The sequence below is a fragment of the Thermobia domestica genome, chromosome 7 (assembly GCF_964235325.1).
Source record: "Thermobia domestica chromosome 7, izTheDome1.hap1.1, whole genome shotgun sequence".
NCBI classification, from domain to species: Eukaryota; Metazoa; Arthropoda; class Insecta; order Zygentoma; family Lepismatidae; genus Thermobia; species Thermobia domestica.
In genome coordinates this window covers 172,459,350-172,473,334 of record NC_137460.1, presented here as the reverse complement: position 1 = coordinate 172,473,334, position 13,985 = coordinate 172,459,350, and positions in this window count along the sequence as shown.

Below are 13,985 nucleotides of genomic sequence, written 5' to 3'. Positions count from 1 at the left end.
TAAGGATAACCTTGGCATTCATAGTGACCATGTCTCACTGGATAATGTCAATATAAAAAAGAGAACTGCTCCTGTTCTCCCCGATAAATATGCTCTAGTACCCCCTGCTTATATCACTCATAAGGAACCAGTTTTACCTCAACAGAACACGCAGTTTGTAGAGTTCTTTCACTAAGTGGATTTTTTGCAGAAGAAGAAGCAAAAACGCTGAGTGTTGGCTTGATGCATGCTTCAAAATGACACTACTTGCATTTGCTCTGTACACCATTCATCGAAAACTCAAAACTTTGCACATGCCAAGTATATGCTGTCTGCTTCGGTTGTATAAAGAAGAATCTAAATTAATTACTTTGATAAGGCATGGAATGAATGTTGTACCAGAACTTACTTACAAACTGAACAAAAAACAAATAATGGATTAATTACTACGTATTTGTCTTGGGAAAGGAATGAGTTAAATGGCGAAGACCAAATTGTGACACATCGAACAAGCCTTTCTGCGTTTATAGGCAAATGGTTAGTTGGAAGGGGTGGGTAGAAATTTTATGCAAAACAGATGTAGCAACACCAGGAACCGCTGACAGTTTATTGAAAGTAACATATTACAAAAGCTCGTTTTGTTCATCAGATTACTCTGACAGTTTTACATCATTTGCTGCGAGATGCATATCAGAATTCTCCATCAGCGCTATCTACCAACGACGAGTACACTGAAAGGAATCAACGTGTCCAACGTTTAAGTTTCGGTTAATGTAATACCGTCTCGTGATTTTACTCTTAATTTACATCAGAGCCATACGTCAAGGGAATTTCAAACTCTACTTTAAAGCTCTAAAACCAATTCCAGAATGGTTTTTTATACTAACCACCTGAACTATGCTTGTTGGATTCCCGTTCGCATTCTTGATTTGAGGAATGAAAAAAAAAAGCATCCTGAGATTGTGAATGCTTTCGAAATGTGTTACTTTGTGATAAGAAAGACATCAAGACCTCTCTCTCCAATAGCTATAGTTCGGCTCACAAACAGAATAAAAAAAAAAAATATAAAAGACGATGGCGGGTCAATTGGTCTCTTACACGACTTCAATGCTCTTGTCAAATGGATGACAGCGGGACCAGAAATTAGTAGGCTAATTAACGAATTCAAAATGTCATATAATGATAAAGATTTTGATAATAAGCACCATGAAGATTACTCGTAGTTGCAGGAAAAATATAAGTCGGCTGTTGGAAAGATGAAAGAAATCTTCGTCGAATTTGTGGAATCCGTTTGAAGAAAAGAGTGGAATTGTTAATGTTGCCTTCAGAATCATCAATAGCGATGATATACGGTAATTGGAACCCTATATTCAGCAGAAGAAAAATGGTTTAATATGTAAAAGGAATATGTGCAAGAAGATAAGTAGAATGGACCAACTCTTTTCTCTTATGAAAAAAATCTTCTCTAGTGCTTCATTCTACCTTTTAAAAGAAAAAGACAAAGAGAAATAAAATAAAATTACTTTAGATGAACGTTGAGCTATTCTTTCGCCTACTACACGTCAGTCACTACACTTGGATAATATTTTTCTGCACGGGAATCAACCAATTCCACTGTTTCTCTACCATAATTCACAATCCTCAAATTCGGATTTAGTTATGCATCAAGAGAGTGAAGCCAACATCAAAGTAAAATACTTACATAATTCTTGTGATGTTTTATTATTTGATGGAGAATTTTGGTTCACATTTTGCAACCGGCATCAGTAGAACATTTTATGTTTCTTTCCAGTGCAATTTCTTAAAATATGTTCAAAGTGAAAAGGACACATTCCATGCAAAGCGAGTGGAGTTGAAATGGTATATATATTCTTATAAGAGAGCAAAAATCTTCCACAAGAGAAAGCAGGGGTGTAGCAATAAGGACAAAAGTAACACGAACTACACTATTTCCTAGGAAGTGGAACGATTTCCTTCGTAACCACGAAATTAAAGAACTGTTTCTTTCTCTTGGAAAGTATAAGTGTTAAAAGGAAGGAAGTAACTTTGAGGTAGCAACGAACAATGGACATATATAGAAACTTCAAGAAATCTTCCAACATTTTTAAATAAGTCATCAGGAAATCATTTCGAAGAGCTGATACTAGGATCATGTTATATTCCTTTGATGCAACATTAAATGGACACAAGAAGATAGTTATCCGTACAGTAGACACAATTGTTGTAATACTTGCTGTATCATTTTTCTGCGACTTTGAACGACACGGTTTAGAAGAATTAAGAATATCTTCCGGCACCAAGAAACATCATCGAATTCTCGCAATTCATCAAATTTCAAATGCATAAAGAAGACAAAAATCATCTACGTTCTGCGTGGTATGTATCACGCGTTTGCAAGATGTGATACAGTGTCATACTTTTCGGAAATGGTAATATATCAGCATAGGAAACATGGCCTTTGTATACAGAGGTGACCACAGCTTTGCTAACAATTTCACACCCTGTAATCCACATAAGCGACGATTGTTTTAATTCACTGCCACGATATGTTGTCCTAATATATTCAATAACAAGTGAATCATTTCAAGCTAATGTATCCCGGCGAGAAATCCTCTAACTTGTCATGCCTTGTTTCTTCACATCAAAAGTGAAACACACCAAACTAGAAAATCTGGGCCCAAGCAATAATGAATACAGCATATATTCCCTCACGAGTAAAAAGGGGATGGAATGACAATGGAAGTGAAAATTCTCCACCATGGACTTCCATTCCACTTGTATACGAAGCATGTAGAATATTCTTGAAAGTGCCTGCAATCAACTGTACCACAATATTTTGTTGCAGAATTGCAAGTACACCGTGCTGCTTTTTTCTGTTCTGTGTGTAGGGGATCATGTTGAAAAGTGATGGAAAATTAAAACGAACATCTAGACGAATAAACTTTAATGTAAGTAGTACTCAATATTTTTGAAAATTCTGTTGATCCATAGTAAATTTACACCACGTTGGAAATTTAACAAAAATAGATAAATGTATGATTCTTTATATAATACGTTGTACAGAGAATAATATTAACTGTTCGTCGAAATCATAACTGTTTCTACAAGTGAAAAAACCAAAAGATATATTGTGAATTTCAAATTATCGAACTAAATATTTGTGTTGTATTTCTGTTCTTACAATACGAAAAAAAGTATTTACTTTATAATTTTTAACAATATATTGCTTTACGTAATTTCAATGTAATATCTTAAAGGATGTAAAACCAATGTCTGTGGAATACACACATGAACTGATGACACCATAAACCTTTTCTAACTAAACGCTATGTACGTATTTTCTTAAGATATTCTTAAATATAATTCATGTGTAAAAGTAGATAGTAACAGAATAGGTGATATTCCTTTGTGTGTATTCTTTTACAAATATAGATACTCGTGTCTATATTTCGTAAGAAACTAACCTTTACGTATTATAATTAATGGCCGCCATATGGTTTTCAAAACCGCGCTTGATCAGGCTACTTTGTGCTTCTGCTGAATGTGTGTTTTGTGAAGAACACATCACAAGAGAATTATTTGTTTCGTACAATGCAGCATCCATGAGTAATGTTTTATCACGGTAATAAAATCTCGATATTTGGGAAAATCAATCGACTCAACGTGAATCTTTAAATTGTAATAACTTCGTTGCTTATTAACAAATCTGATTGAACTATACACCAAATTAAGAAAGTCTAAGACTCTTTAAAAAGTTATAGTACATCTTTTTCGATAATCCCAGCCGTTTACTTGTTATTGTAAAAAAATATGAGTAAACTCCATGAGAAGAAATGCAAAGTTCCAAATTAAGAAATTTTTGTAGGTGTTAAATTCTGAGCGAACTAAAAAGTTTTGTTAATTTTTTAGACCTTGTTCTCTTCTACGTCGTTTAGTTTTTGAATCGTGAAGATTCAACTATTAGTTATATTCCACGCGTATAGTATAATATAGTCTAAAACTAACACTATGAATTCGTAGAGGCGGCCATTTTTTCTAGCCGACATATTGGATCCTTCCCACCTGTCATAGTGGGGCCACTTCGATTCCTACTTAGTTTGATCAGGGAAACTACATATCCGAGTGGCACCTTTTTAACACAAAGTACAGGATACTTCCCTTAAGATCCCCTACTAAGTAAGGCTGTAAGGAGGTTATAAAATAATGAATGTGCTCCATACCAAGTTTTACACGATAAAATCGGAAAAATATTATTAAATATAGACCGGAACATAGTGAATCCTACACAACTCTGTACGTAAGCCCTAGTGAATAGTAAGGACGCTAACTAAACGCATATTTGGTAGCTTCGAGGGTTAACACATAGAGACTTTGTTTAAGTAATTTAGCCATAACAACACAACTCTTTAGATTAAACAGTTTCTATTAGGTAACGATCAATGAAAACGTGAGTGTGTTTTGAGTCTAAGTAGATTTCTTCAGCAGGAAGCACTTACGTTTTTACATATGGTATAACACACTTTTTCAACCCCAAGGACCTACCTAAAACAAAGTGCTGTGCGGTCCCAATGCTGTGCGTCTGTGATACCCTCTTGTTATTAAAGGGAGAAATAAATCCACGGTTTTTAAAATTCTACGCCAATTTATAATGTGAGTTAAATAGCTCTAAAAGCACTTTTGCTTCGTTTTTAAGTCCTAGGTACACAACCCAAGATCCTGCGGCCTCCAGTTCGGTGTTGAATTCCTTTAGTATCTTTAAGCCAATAGGAATTAAGGAATACATGCCGATGTCCCCTGCTGACTTTCTAAATTTCTCAGAATTTACGATGGAACTTCTAAACCGTTTAGCCTTACCGGACACCTCGAAAGGGAACCCTCAAATTATTGGCACGCCACTTGCACCCTAAACTACTGATTAAAAATCAAACATCTCCGTCAATCCTCAAAATTATTTCTTTAATCACCACATCACTCAGAGATCGCTTTCAGCCCTGACTAATATCCCTTTTGAGACAATGTAGAATACTATTACAATCAAGTCAAGAGACATCCGAACTAATTTTCTCATATAAGGTGGTTTCTGACTTTAGAGGGGCACATTACAAAAAGCTTCACCAGCTCAGGGATCCCTGCCCTATCGCAAGTTACACAACACTTGTCCATCATTTTAACACCCTTTCCCTTCACTAATTTTACGAAATGTACTAATTTTGCTTAGATAAGATGACCGGTTGCGTGAGAAAACAAAAGCAATAATTTAATTGCCTACAAAGAAGTTTCTAATGCCCTCTTCGATCTAGTCCCTTTGGATGAATAGCAATAAGATTCTGAGCTTCTCTATATATAATGCAGCCGAAGTTTCTCACAAACCAAGAGAAGACAACGAAGTTTCTACAAGGTAATTACGTACCTAATTACCTAAGAATTACCTACTAGAATTTCAGGCCAATAACCTGCTTTTGAAACTTATAATAGCTTACTTCTATACTGTTATTTAATAGTCAAGCTTCGTGGGCTTCTGCCTGAAAGGCATCTTGATACAGTCGCAAGGAAGAAGGTGCTGATTATACTGCATTGATTATCGTTATTCGTATCAAACGTAGGGCAATAAGTTGAAAACACCTGGGATTGACGTGTAGTAGAGCGTTCATACTTACGCCCCCTGTAGGATAAAAATGTACATAGAGAGTTTGTATGTACGGAATATCCAAACTTCCTTCTTTATTAAGGGTGTTAAACTTTGATTCTTTGGAGAGTCGAAACTTAAACGGTAGCTACTCTATTTTAAGTGTCCTTGCAGATGGCAGAATCCTTTGAGTCAATTATCTGCTGTTTAACAACATAACAGATAAACAACCAAAGAATAAACAAACGTTATAAACGTACACTTGATTGATTATGTAGTACGCGAATGTGATATCTAAATGAATTGGTTTAACTCATTAAATTAAATGTGTCCTTCTATTGTTTCGTTTTCTCTTTGTGTACCAAAGCCGCTCTTCTTAAAAGTTGCTTTATACCACCACCATGCTTTATACCTGGTCTCTCTCTATATTTTCATTTCAAGTTAAATCAATATCGCATTCATGTCCATTTTGTTTGGTCTGTAAGACTGGGACGTTTTTACAAGATGATGACCTTAGCTGAGTGGATTAAAAACTCAGGCGTTATCAATGACATATTGATTTTCTACAGCTCTTGTTCGTCATCATCAATATCAGATTGTCTCCCGATTCGTCATTTCTTCATGAACTACCTTAGCAGAATGCACAAAACCTTTAAACTTCATCTCGGTTCTTTTAGAAGAACATGTGGCTTGTTCAAAATCCTATCATGCAGTCACCTTTTGTCTACAGGTAAGAAAGCTGAACGTAGCCCTGTGGGTCCTGGAATTCGCATACACCAACCTCATTCGATTGTGCACATGCTTAGACCATTTCACTCCTGTCCTTGGAGGAACTTCCGAATTAATGCTGCATAGCTCCCGTGTTAGTAGGGGGAAAAGTGGCCATATTGAAGCTTTGTAACTATTTCCTTGTTATACCATGGGAGGACATGTTTCCTTCTCCATACAAGCGGATAACAAATGCCTAATCTTGATCATTATGTCAGGATTGAGATTTGCTTAGTTGAAGGCTCTGACTACCTTGTACAGTTCTTTTTTTTTTTTCAAGCGTCTCGAAAGCTGGCAAAAATATTCTCACCTGAGGTCGTGTAACAGCGGGTTGCATCATCAAAAAAATGAAAGCTGGCTTTTAAAGACTCTAGAGTTTCATTAAAATTTCATGATTTCGTAGTATTTCCTTTCAATTCTGCTTGTATGTGGCATTAAGAGAATGAGGAACTAAGCATGAAGTCCTCTAGCATGATTCTTAAAACACCTGAATCAGACCCAGCAACAATTGCAGATATCCCGTTTTTAATTTCTCCATTACTGTTCTCCATATACAACTTTTATTTGTTCCTTCAAAAACCTTTTTGCATCATTTAAAGCAGTCTAGTATTGATATTCAAGTTTTACAACAATCAATCAGGAAAATATTTTTTTAGTGAAAGAGCGGAACCTAGTGAATCTTACGCAACGCTGTTTGTAAACCTTAGTGAGCAAAAAGGACGATAATTAAATGCATACTTGAAGCAATGCTTCAAGGGTTAACACACAGGAGACTTTGCTTAAATAATATATCCTTTAGATCACAACTTTTTGGACATCTCTTCATACTAAAATGTTATCTGAGTGATTCGTGATTTTTGCACTTGGAATTACATATTTCCTTGAAAACAGTCTGAAGTATATATCTGAGCACATATCTATTTGTTTCGACTTTTGTCTTGCCAGTGTTAACGGCTATTAGCTGAAATGTGCATGGAATATACTCTTGGCAGTTTGCCATGAAATTGCGCACATTGCAGCGAACAGCTATGCGGAATTCTACAGACGACTTGGTGCTTCTGTTCTAGTAAAGGAATTTACTTGGTGATCTAGGATGCCTTGGGACAAAGACCATGGATTGCTCGCAAACATACCAAACTAAATGACAATATGGTTCAGTGTTGGATATGAGTACACACTGTCGAGTAGCTTTCTTCTCTTGAAAGATACATTCTAGTCGGTGGACAGGACAAGCAAGCTCTATTCACGTCAGCGAGATAAGTTTGAGTTGAATATAATAAATGAGATTACAGAAATTATGCTTGTTGATCATTATGTCTAAGATATGAAAGGTGTCGAAGAGCTAATAGAGTTTGTGCAATAGTCTGCTTGTGATCGGATACACCATAAAATTACACACCGGTAAGAAAAAGTACGGAAGATTGAGAAAAGCAAATCATTCAATAACTATAATAAGAGTGTGCGACTATGGCGGTCTGTAGTGAAAGATTAACCGTGCGAGCCAGAGAGATTTAAGGTTCCATAGCTGAAAAGTTAGAGAGAGAGATACGTAAACTGAGATAATAACAGTACATGTCAAGATCCGCATTGATACATACATTTGAACGAGTGGATTCACTTTGCATGCAGTACAACCGATGACATCGTTTGAATTGCAATGGGAAAGTACGGCAGCATATATTGTCTTTAAAACTTGTAAATTCGAAATATTTGAGTTGACACATAGTGACGTGATGAACAAGAGTCTTTAGTTGAAAAAAGATAATTATCACAGTGAACTTATAAGGTATTCTTTTAGGAAAACTAGTATAGAGAAAGCGCGTTAAAACGATAAAATAAACTGATGGATCGCTTGAGATAGTGCAGGCATTCCTGAGATGGTGAATTTTTTTGTAATGTGCATCTGCGACGTTATAAATTACCTTAAAATGTGAGCGTTAGCAGGGATGTCACTTGACTTCATTGTAATGGTTTCTACATTGTGTCAAAAGAGATATTAATCAGGGACGAAAGAGATCTCTTAGTGATGCATTCATTAAAGACAAGGTTTTGAGGATGGACGGGGATATTCGTTTTTTAATTAGTAGTTTAGGGTGCACCAAGCGTGCTAACAATCAGATGGTTCTTTTTCGAGGTGTCCGGTAAAGCTATTTTCTCCCTTTAATAAGACGAGGGTATCACCAGTGATGAAAATTTTCCAGAAAATTTTGTAACCGAAAAGTTTCCAGAAAATTTTCCAGATAATATTCCGATAAAAAAAAATACTTTAATTATTCCTACATCGTTGTACAGGCGCTATGTGAAATCAAAACGCTCTCACCTTTTTCTAGATCGTTAGCCTTATAGAAACTGTTTAAAGCAAAAAGTTGTGTTCTTACAGATTTACTATTTAAACAAATTTTCTAGTGTGTTATCACTCGAGGCTATCAAATATACATTTAATTACCGCGCGTGCTTCACAACATATAGGATCTACGATCTGATTCAAAAATGTCTGGATGAGGAAATCAATACGCAACATTTACTTGAAAATGAATCTCCATGACAAAAACGATATCGAGGAAATCTCAAAATTAAGACGGTTACCTTTTCCGAACCATTAAACTTTGGCTCCTGTTTATAGGGAATGTCAGAATCGCATTGCTACTCATTCAAAGGGACTAGATCAAACAGAGGAATAGAATCGTCAACTGTAGGCAATTAATTAATGCTTCCTTTTCTCACACAGCTGGTCATAACCAAAATTTGCACAACACTATACTCAGAAGATTAGCATCAGAGGAGATTACTACTCTGATACTAAACTGATGAGAAGCAACAGATGATTACAAGAAATTTACAACTCGAGGAACCTTCAGAATTTGCAGAAAAAGAGGCCTTAGGAGCGAAGTTCCATGATATGGAACAGTGCTTAGAGAAGGCTACGAAATTTTCTGTGGGATTAAGACGACGTTAGCAAGACTAAAGCTTCACTCCTAAATACTGTTACGATAGCATAAGTTTTACAGCATTTTGTGGGAAACAGTTTGTCATCTGAGCGTCACGTTAAGCTGATGCCGCCTTGCTCGTTTGTTAATATCTCAATTTGCAAAAATATCATTCGACTGCTTAGAATAATGCAGAGTCTCTATTGCCTTGTCATTCAAAACCCACACGCAGAAGGAAGAGTACTTCTTCACGCAATGGTGTGGACTAAAAATGGCCCGTTAAATCTGCGTTAAGTACGTATGTAAATTACGTTAAAGGCTATTTTCACGTTATATTTAATTGATATAAATTACAATTAGTCAAGGAAAGGGCCGAAGGACAAGAAAGAGCTTTTGGGAAACATCTGGAACGATCGAATGTAAATCTGCCATTGGAGCGACGACAATTGAATCTCAGTTATTAAGAAACTTCAACTATAGACGGCTTAAAATGATGCAATCAGTTTTCGAAAGAGTAAAGGTAGTTGTATACGGACAATAGTAATGGAAAACACTTTAAAAGGAAATCTATAGCTGTTGATGGGTCTGATTCAGATCTTATAAGAATCTTGCTAGAAGACTTCATGAGCAGTTGCTGATTCTGATAAGGCCACATACAAGCTGAACTGATTGATATGTTTAGAAATCATTAAATATAACTAAACTCTAGCGTCATTAAAAGACTTTCAGCACCCACACAGCTACCATCAGCTCCACCCGGAGAAACTTACACTTTTTTCATTATGCAACAGCCTGTGACACGACCTCAGATATACTGAGACGAAAAAAGTTTGCCGCCTTCAAGATCCTTCAAAAAAGAAAAGGAATTGTGCTATCTAGTCAGAGTCACAGCCAACTAAATCTCAATCCTGAAAAATAGTCATGATTAGACATTTCATATCCGCCTGTACGGAGAAGGAAACATGTCGTCCTGATATAAGCCATATCAGGTATTACAAGCTAGTAGTTACAAAGCTTCAATATTGCCATTTTCCCCCCTACTACCACGGCAGTTGTGCAGCATTCAATTCGGAAGTACCTGTAAGTCCAGGATAGAACAGGTCTAAGCATGAACCCAATCGAATGAGGTTAGTGTATGCGAATTCCAGCACTCACACAGCTACCACCAGCTCCACCCGCAGAAGCTTTCTTACCTGTAGATAAAAAGTGACTATACCTTATGAAGAATACCTTATCTTTTTTCAACAAAAGACTTCTTGTTCATCACGTCACTAGGTGTAAACTCGAATATTTCGAATTTCCAAGTTTTAAGGACTATATAAGCTGCCGTACTTTTCCATTGCAATTCACCCGATGTCATCGGTTGCACTGCATGCAAAAAGAATCCACTCGTTCAAATATATGTATCAATGCGGATCTTGACATGTACTGCTATTATCTCAGTAAGGACAAGGGACTAGATCGAATAGGGGACTACAAACTTCATTTGTAGGCTATTGAATAATTCTCCCGTTTCTCACGCAGCTGGTCATCTCTTGTATACAAAATTTGCACATCACTATACTCAGCCGATGCAAGCGTTGGAAACAACTACGCCATTAGATGATTACAAGAAATTAACAACTCAAGGAATGTTCACAATTTGCAGAAAAAGAGGCCTTCTGGAGCGAAGTTACGAGTGATATGATTGTCGAAAAGTCCTTAATGAGGCCACGAAATTTTTGTGGGGATTAACTCATTCTCAGACACTACCCTAGCAAGATTAATCATTCATTCCTAAATCCTGTTACGTTAACTGATGTTTTACAATGCTTTTGTGGGAAACATTTTGTTATCTGAGTGGCACGTAGAGCTAATGAAATCTTCGATATGTGATGATATCTGAATACACAAGAATATCAATTCGACGGCAGTGAATATTGCATAGTGTCTGTTGTTTTGTTTTTTAAAACGCACACGGTGAAGGGAGGGTCCTTCTACACGCAATTGTGTGGACTAAATATGGCAACTCTAATCTGCGTTAATTACATATATAAATAATGTTAAACGCTCTTTTCATCTTATGTTTTAAGAATATAAGTTACAATTAGACACGGAATGTGCCGAAAGACAAGAAATAGCTTTCGGAAAAATTTGCAACATTCGAATTTAGTTCTTCTATTGAACACACGACAATTCAATCGCAGCACTTGAGAAACATGGAGATCAATTATAGGAGGCTTAAAATGATGCAAACATAAGCTGTATATGGACAAGTGTAGCTGTATAGGTAGCTGTATATGGGAGCAAATGGTAGCTGTATATGGACAAGTGTAATGGAAGAAACTACAAACGGGAAATCTGTAGCTGTTGATGGACTGAGGTAGCTGTATATGGGAGCAAAAGGTAGCTGTATATGGACAAGTGTAATGGAAGAAACTACAAACGGGAAATCTGTAGCTGAGTATAGTGATGTTCAAATTTTGTATACAAGAGATGACCAACTGCGTGAGAAACGGAAGAATTAATTTAATAGCCTACAAAAGAAGTTTCTAGTCCCCTGTATGATCTAGTCCCTTTGTCCCTACTGAGATAAAAGCAGTAGATGTCGAGATCCGCCATGATACTTGCCTTAGAACGATGGGAATCACTTTGAATCACCAAAGTACAACTTCGGGTGGATTGAAATGGGAAAGCACGGTAGCATACATTGTCCTTAGGTCTTGCAAATTCGAAATATTCTAGTTTACACCCAGTGACGTGATGAACAAGAAGTCTTTAGCTGAGAAAAGAAAATTATCACAGTGAGCTTATAAGGTATTGTTTTCGTAAGACTAAGAAAGAGAAAGCGCGTTAAAATGATAAACAAGCTGATGGGTCACATGAGATACAGCTGGCATCCCTGAGATGGTGAAAGTTTTTGTACTATGCATCTGCGACTTTAGAAATCACCTTAAAATGAGAACGTTATCAGGGATGTCACTTGACCTGATTGTAATAGTTTCTACATCGTCTGAGAAGATATATTAATCAGGGACGAAAGGGATCTCTAAGTGATGCGTTTATTAAAGAAATAAATTTGAGGATGGACGGGGATATTCAATTTTTAATTAGTTTTTTAGGGACAACAAGCGTGCCATTAATTCGAGGGTTCCCTTTCGAGGTGTCCGGTCAGGCTCAACGGTTTCTACGTTCCTTCTTGAAATGCTGCGAAATTTAGAAGTTAGCAGTGAACATCGACATGTATTAGTTAATTCCTATTAGCTTACAGCTAGCAAAGGAATCAACACCGAATCGGAGGCCGCAAGATCTTGTGTTCTTTAACTGGGCCATAAAAAGGAAGCCGTAGTCACTTAACTCACATTATACAATGGCTTACCATTTAAAAAACCGGGGATTTAGTTCTCCCTTTAATAAGACAAGTGTATCAAACACGTATAGCTTCCGGAACTTAGAGCGGATTGTTTTAGGTGGGCCCTTGGGATTGAAATAGTTTGTGATACCATATGTAAAAAACATAAGTATTAATTTATCAATGATAATCAAGCAATAGTTATACTTCCCGTTCATATGCTACTACAATATTCTTTGAGAGTGCTTGTTGCTGAAGAAATCTACATTAGCCTGATAAAAACTGTTTAATCCAAAGAATGGCGTTCTTACGGATAAATAACACAACCCTCGAAGCTAACAAATATGCATTTAGTTAGCATCAAATATGCTCATTACGGAATACACTAGGTCACGGTCTATCATTAATTCCGATTGTATTTGTCAAACAAACTTTGGATAGCTACTCATATTATGAAAGCTTCGCCAAAACCATTGTTGATTCTGAAATACAGAAGGAGCAAAATGTAGCCGTATATGGACAGCAGTAATGGAAGAAATTACAAACGGGGAATCTGTAGCTGTTGTTTGGCCTAGTTCAGGTCATTTAAAAATCTTGCTATAAGACATCTTGAGCAGTTCCTGATTCTCTTATGGCCATATACAAGCAGAACTGAAAGGAAATGCTAGGAAATCATTAAATTAAGAGAAACTCTGGCGTTATTGAAAGACTGCTTTTACTTTTTTCATGATGGAACAGGCTGTAAGACGACTTTTACTATACTCACATGAAACAGTTTGCAGCCTACAAGTTTCTTAAAATAGAAAATGAATATTGCAAGTTAGAGTCTTCAAACAACCATATCACAATCCTGACAAAATGGTCATAATCAGACATATCTTATTCGCATTTATGGAGAAGGAAACATATCCTCTATGGTATAAGCCATATCAGGTATAACAAGAAAGTAGTTACGAAACTTGAATATGGCCACTTTTCCCCTTACTAACACGGCAGCTAAGGAGCAACCAACTCGGAAGTACCTCAATGTCCAGGAGCGATATGGTCTAAGCATGAACCCAGTCGAATGAGGTTGGTATATCAAAGAGGGTATGTAAATTCCAGGACCCACACTGCTACCATCAGCTCCAGCCGGATAAGCTTACTTACCTGTAGATAAAAAGTGACAGCAAGATAGGATTGCGAACGGACCACATGTTAGTGCAAAAGAGACGTAATGGCGTATTCAAGGTTTTGTCCATTCTGCCAAAGGAGTTCATGTACAAATGGCAGATCGGTAGACAATCTGATGTGGATGATGACGGACAACAGCTGTAGAAAATCATTGTGTCATTGACAACCACTAAAGTGTTGA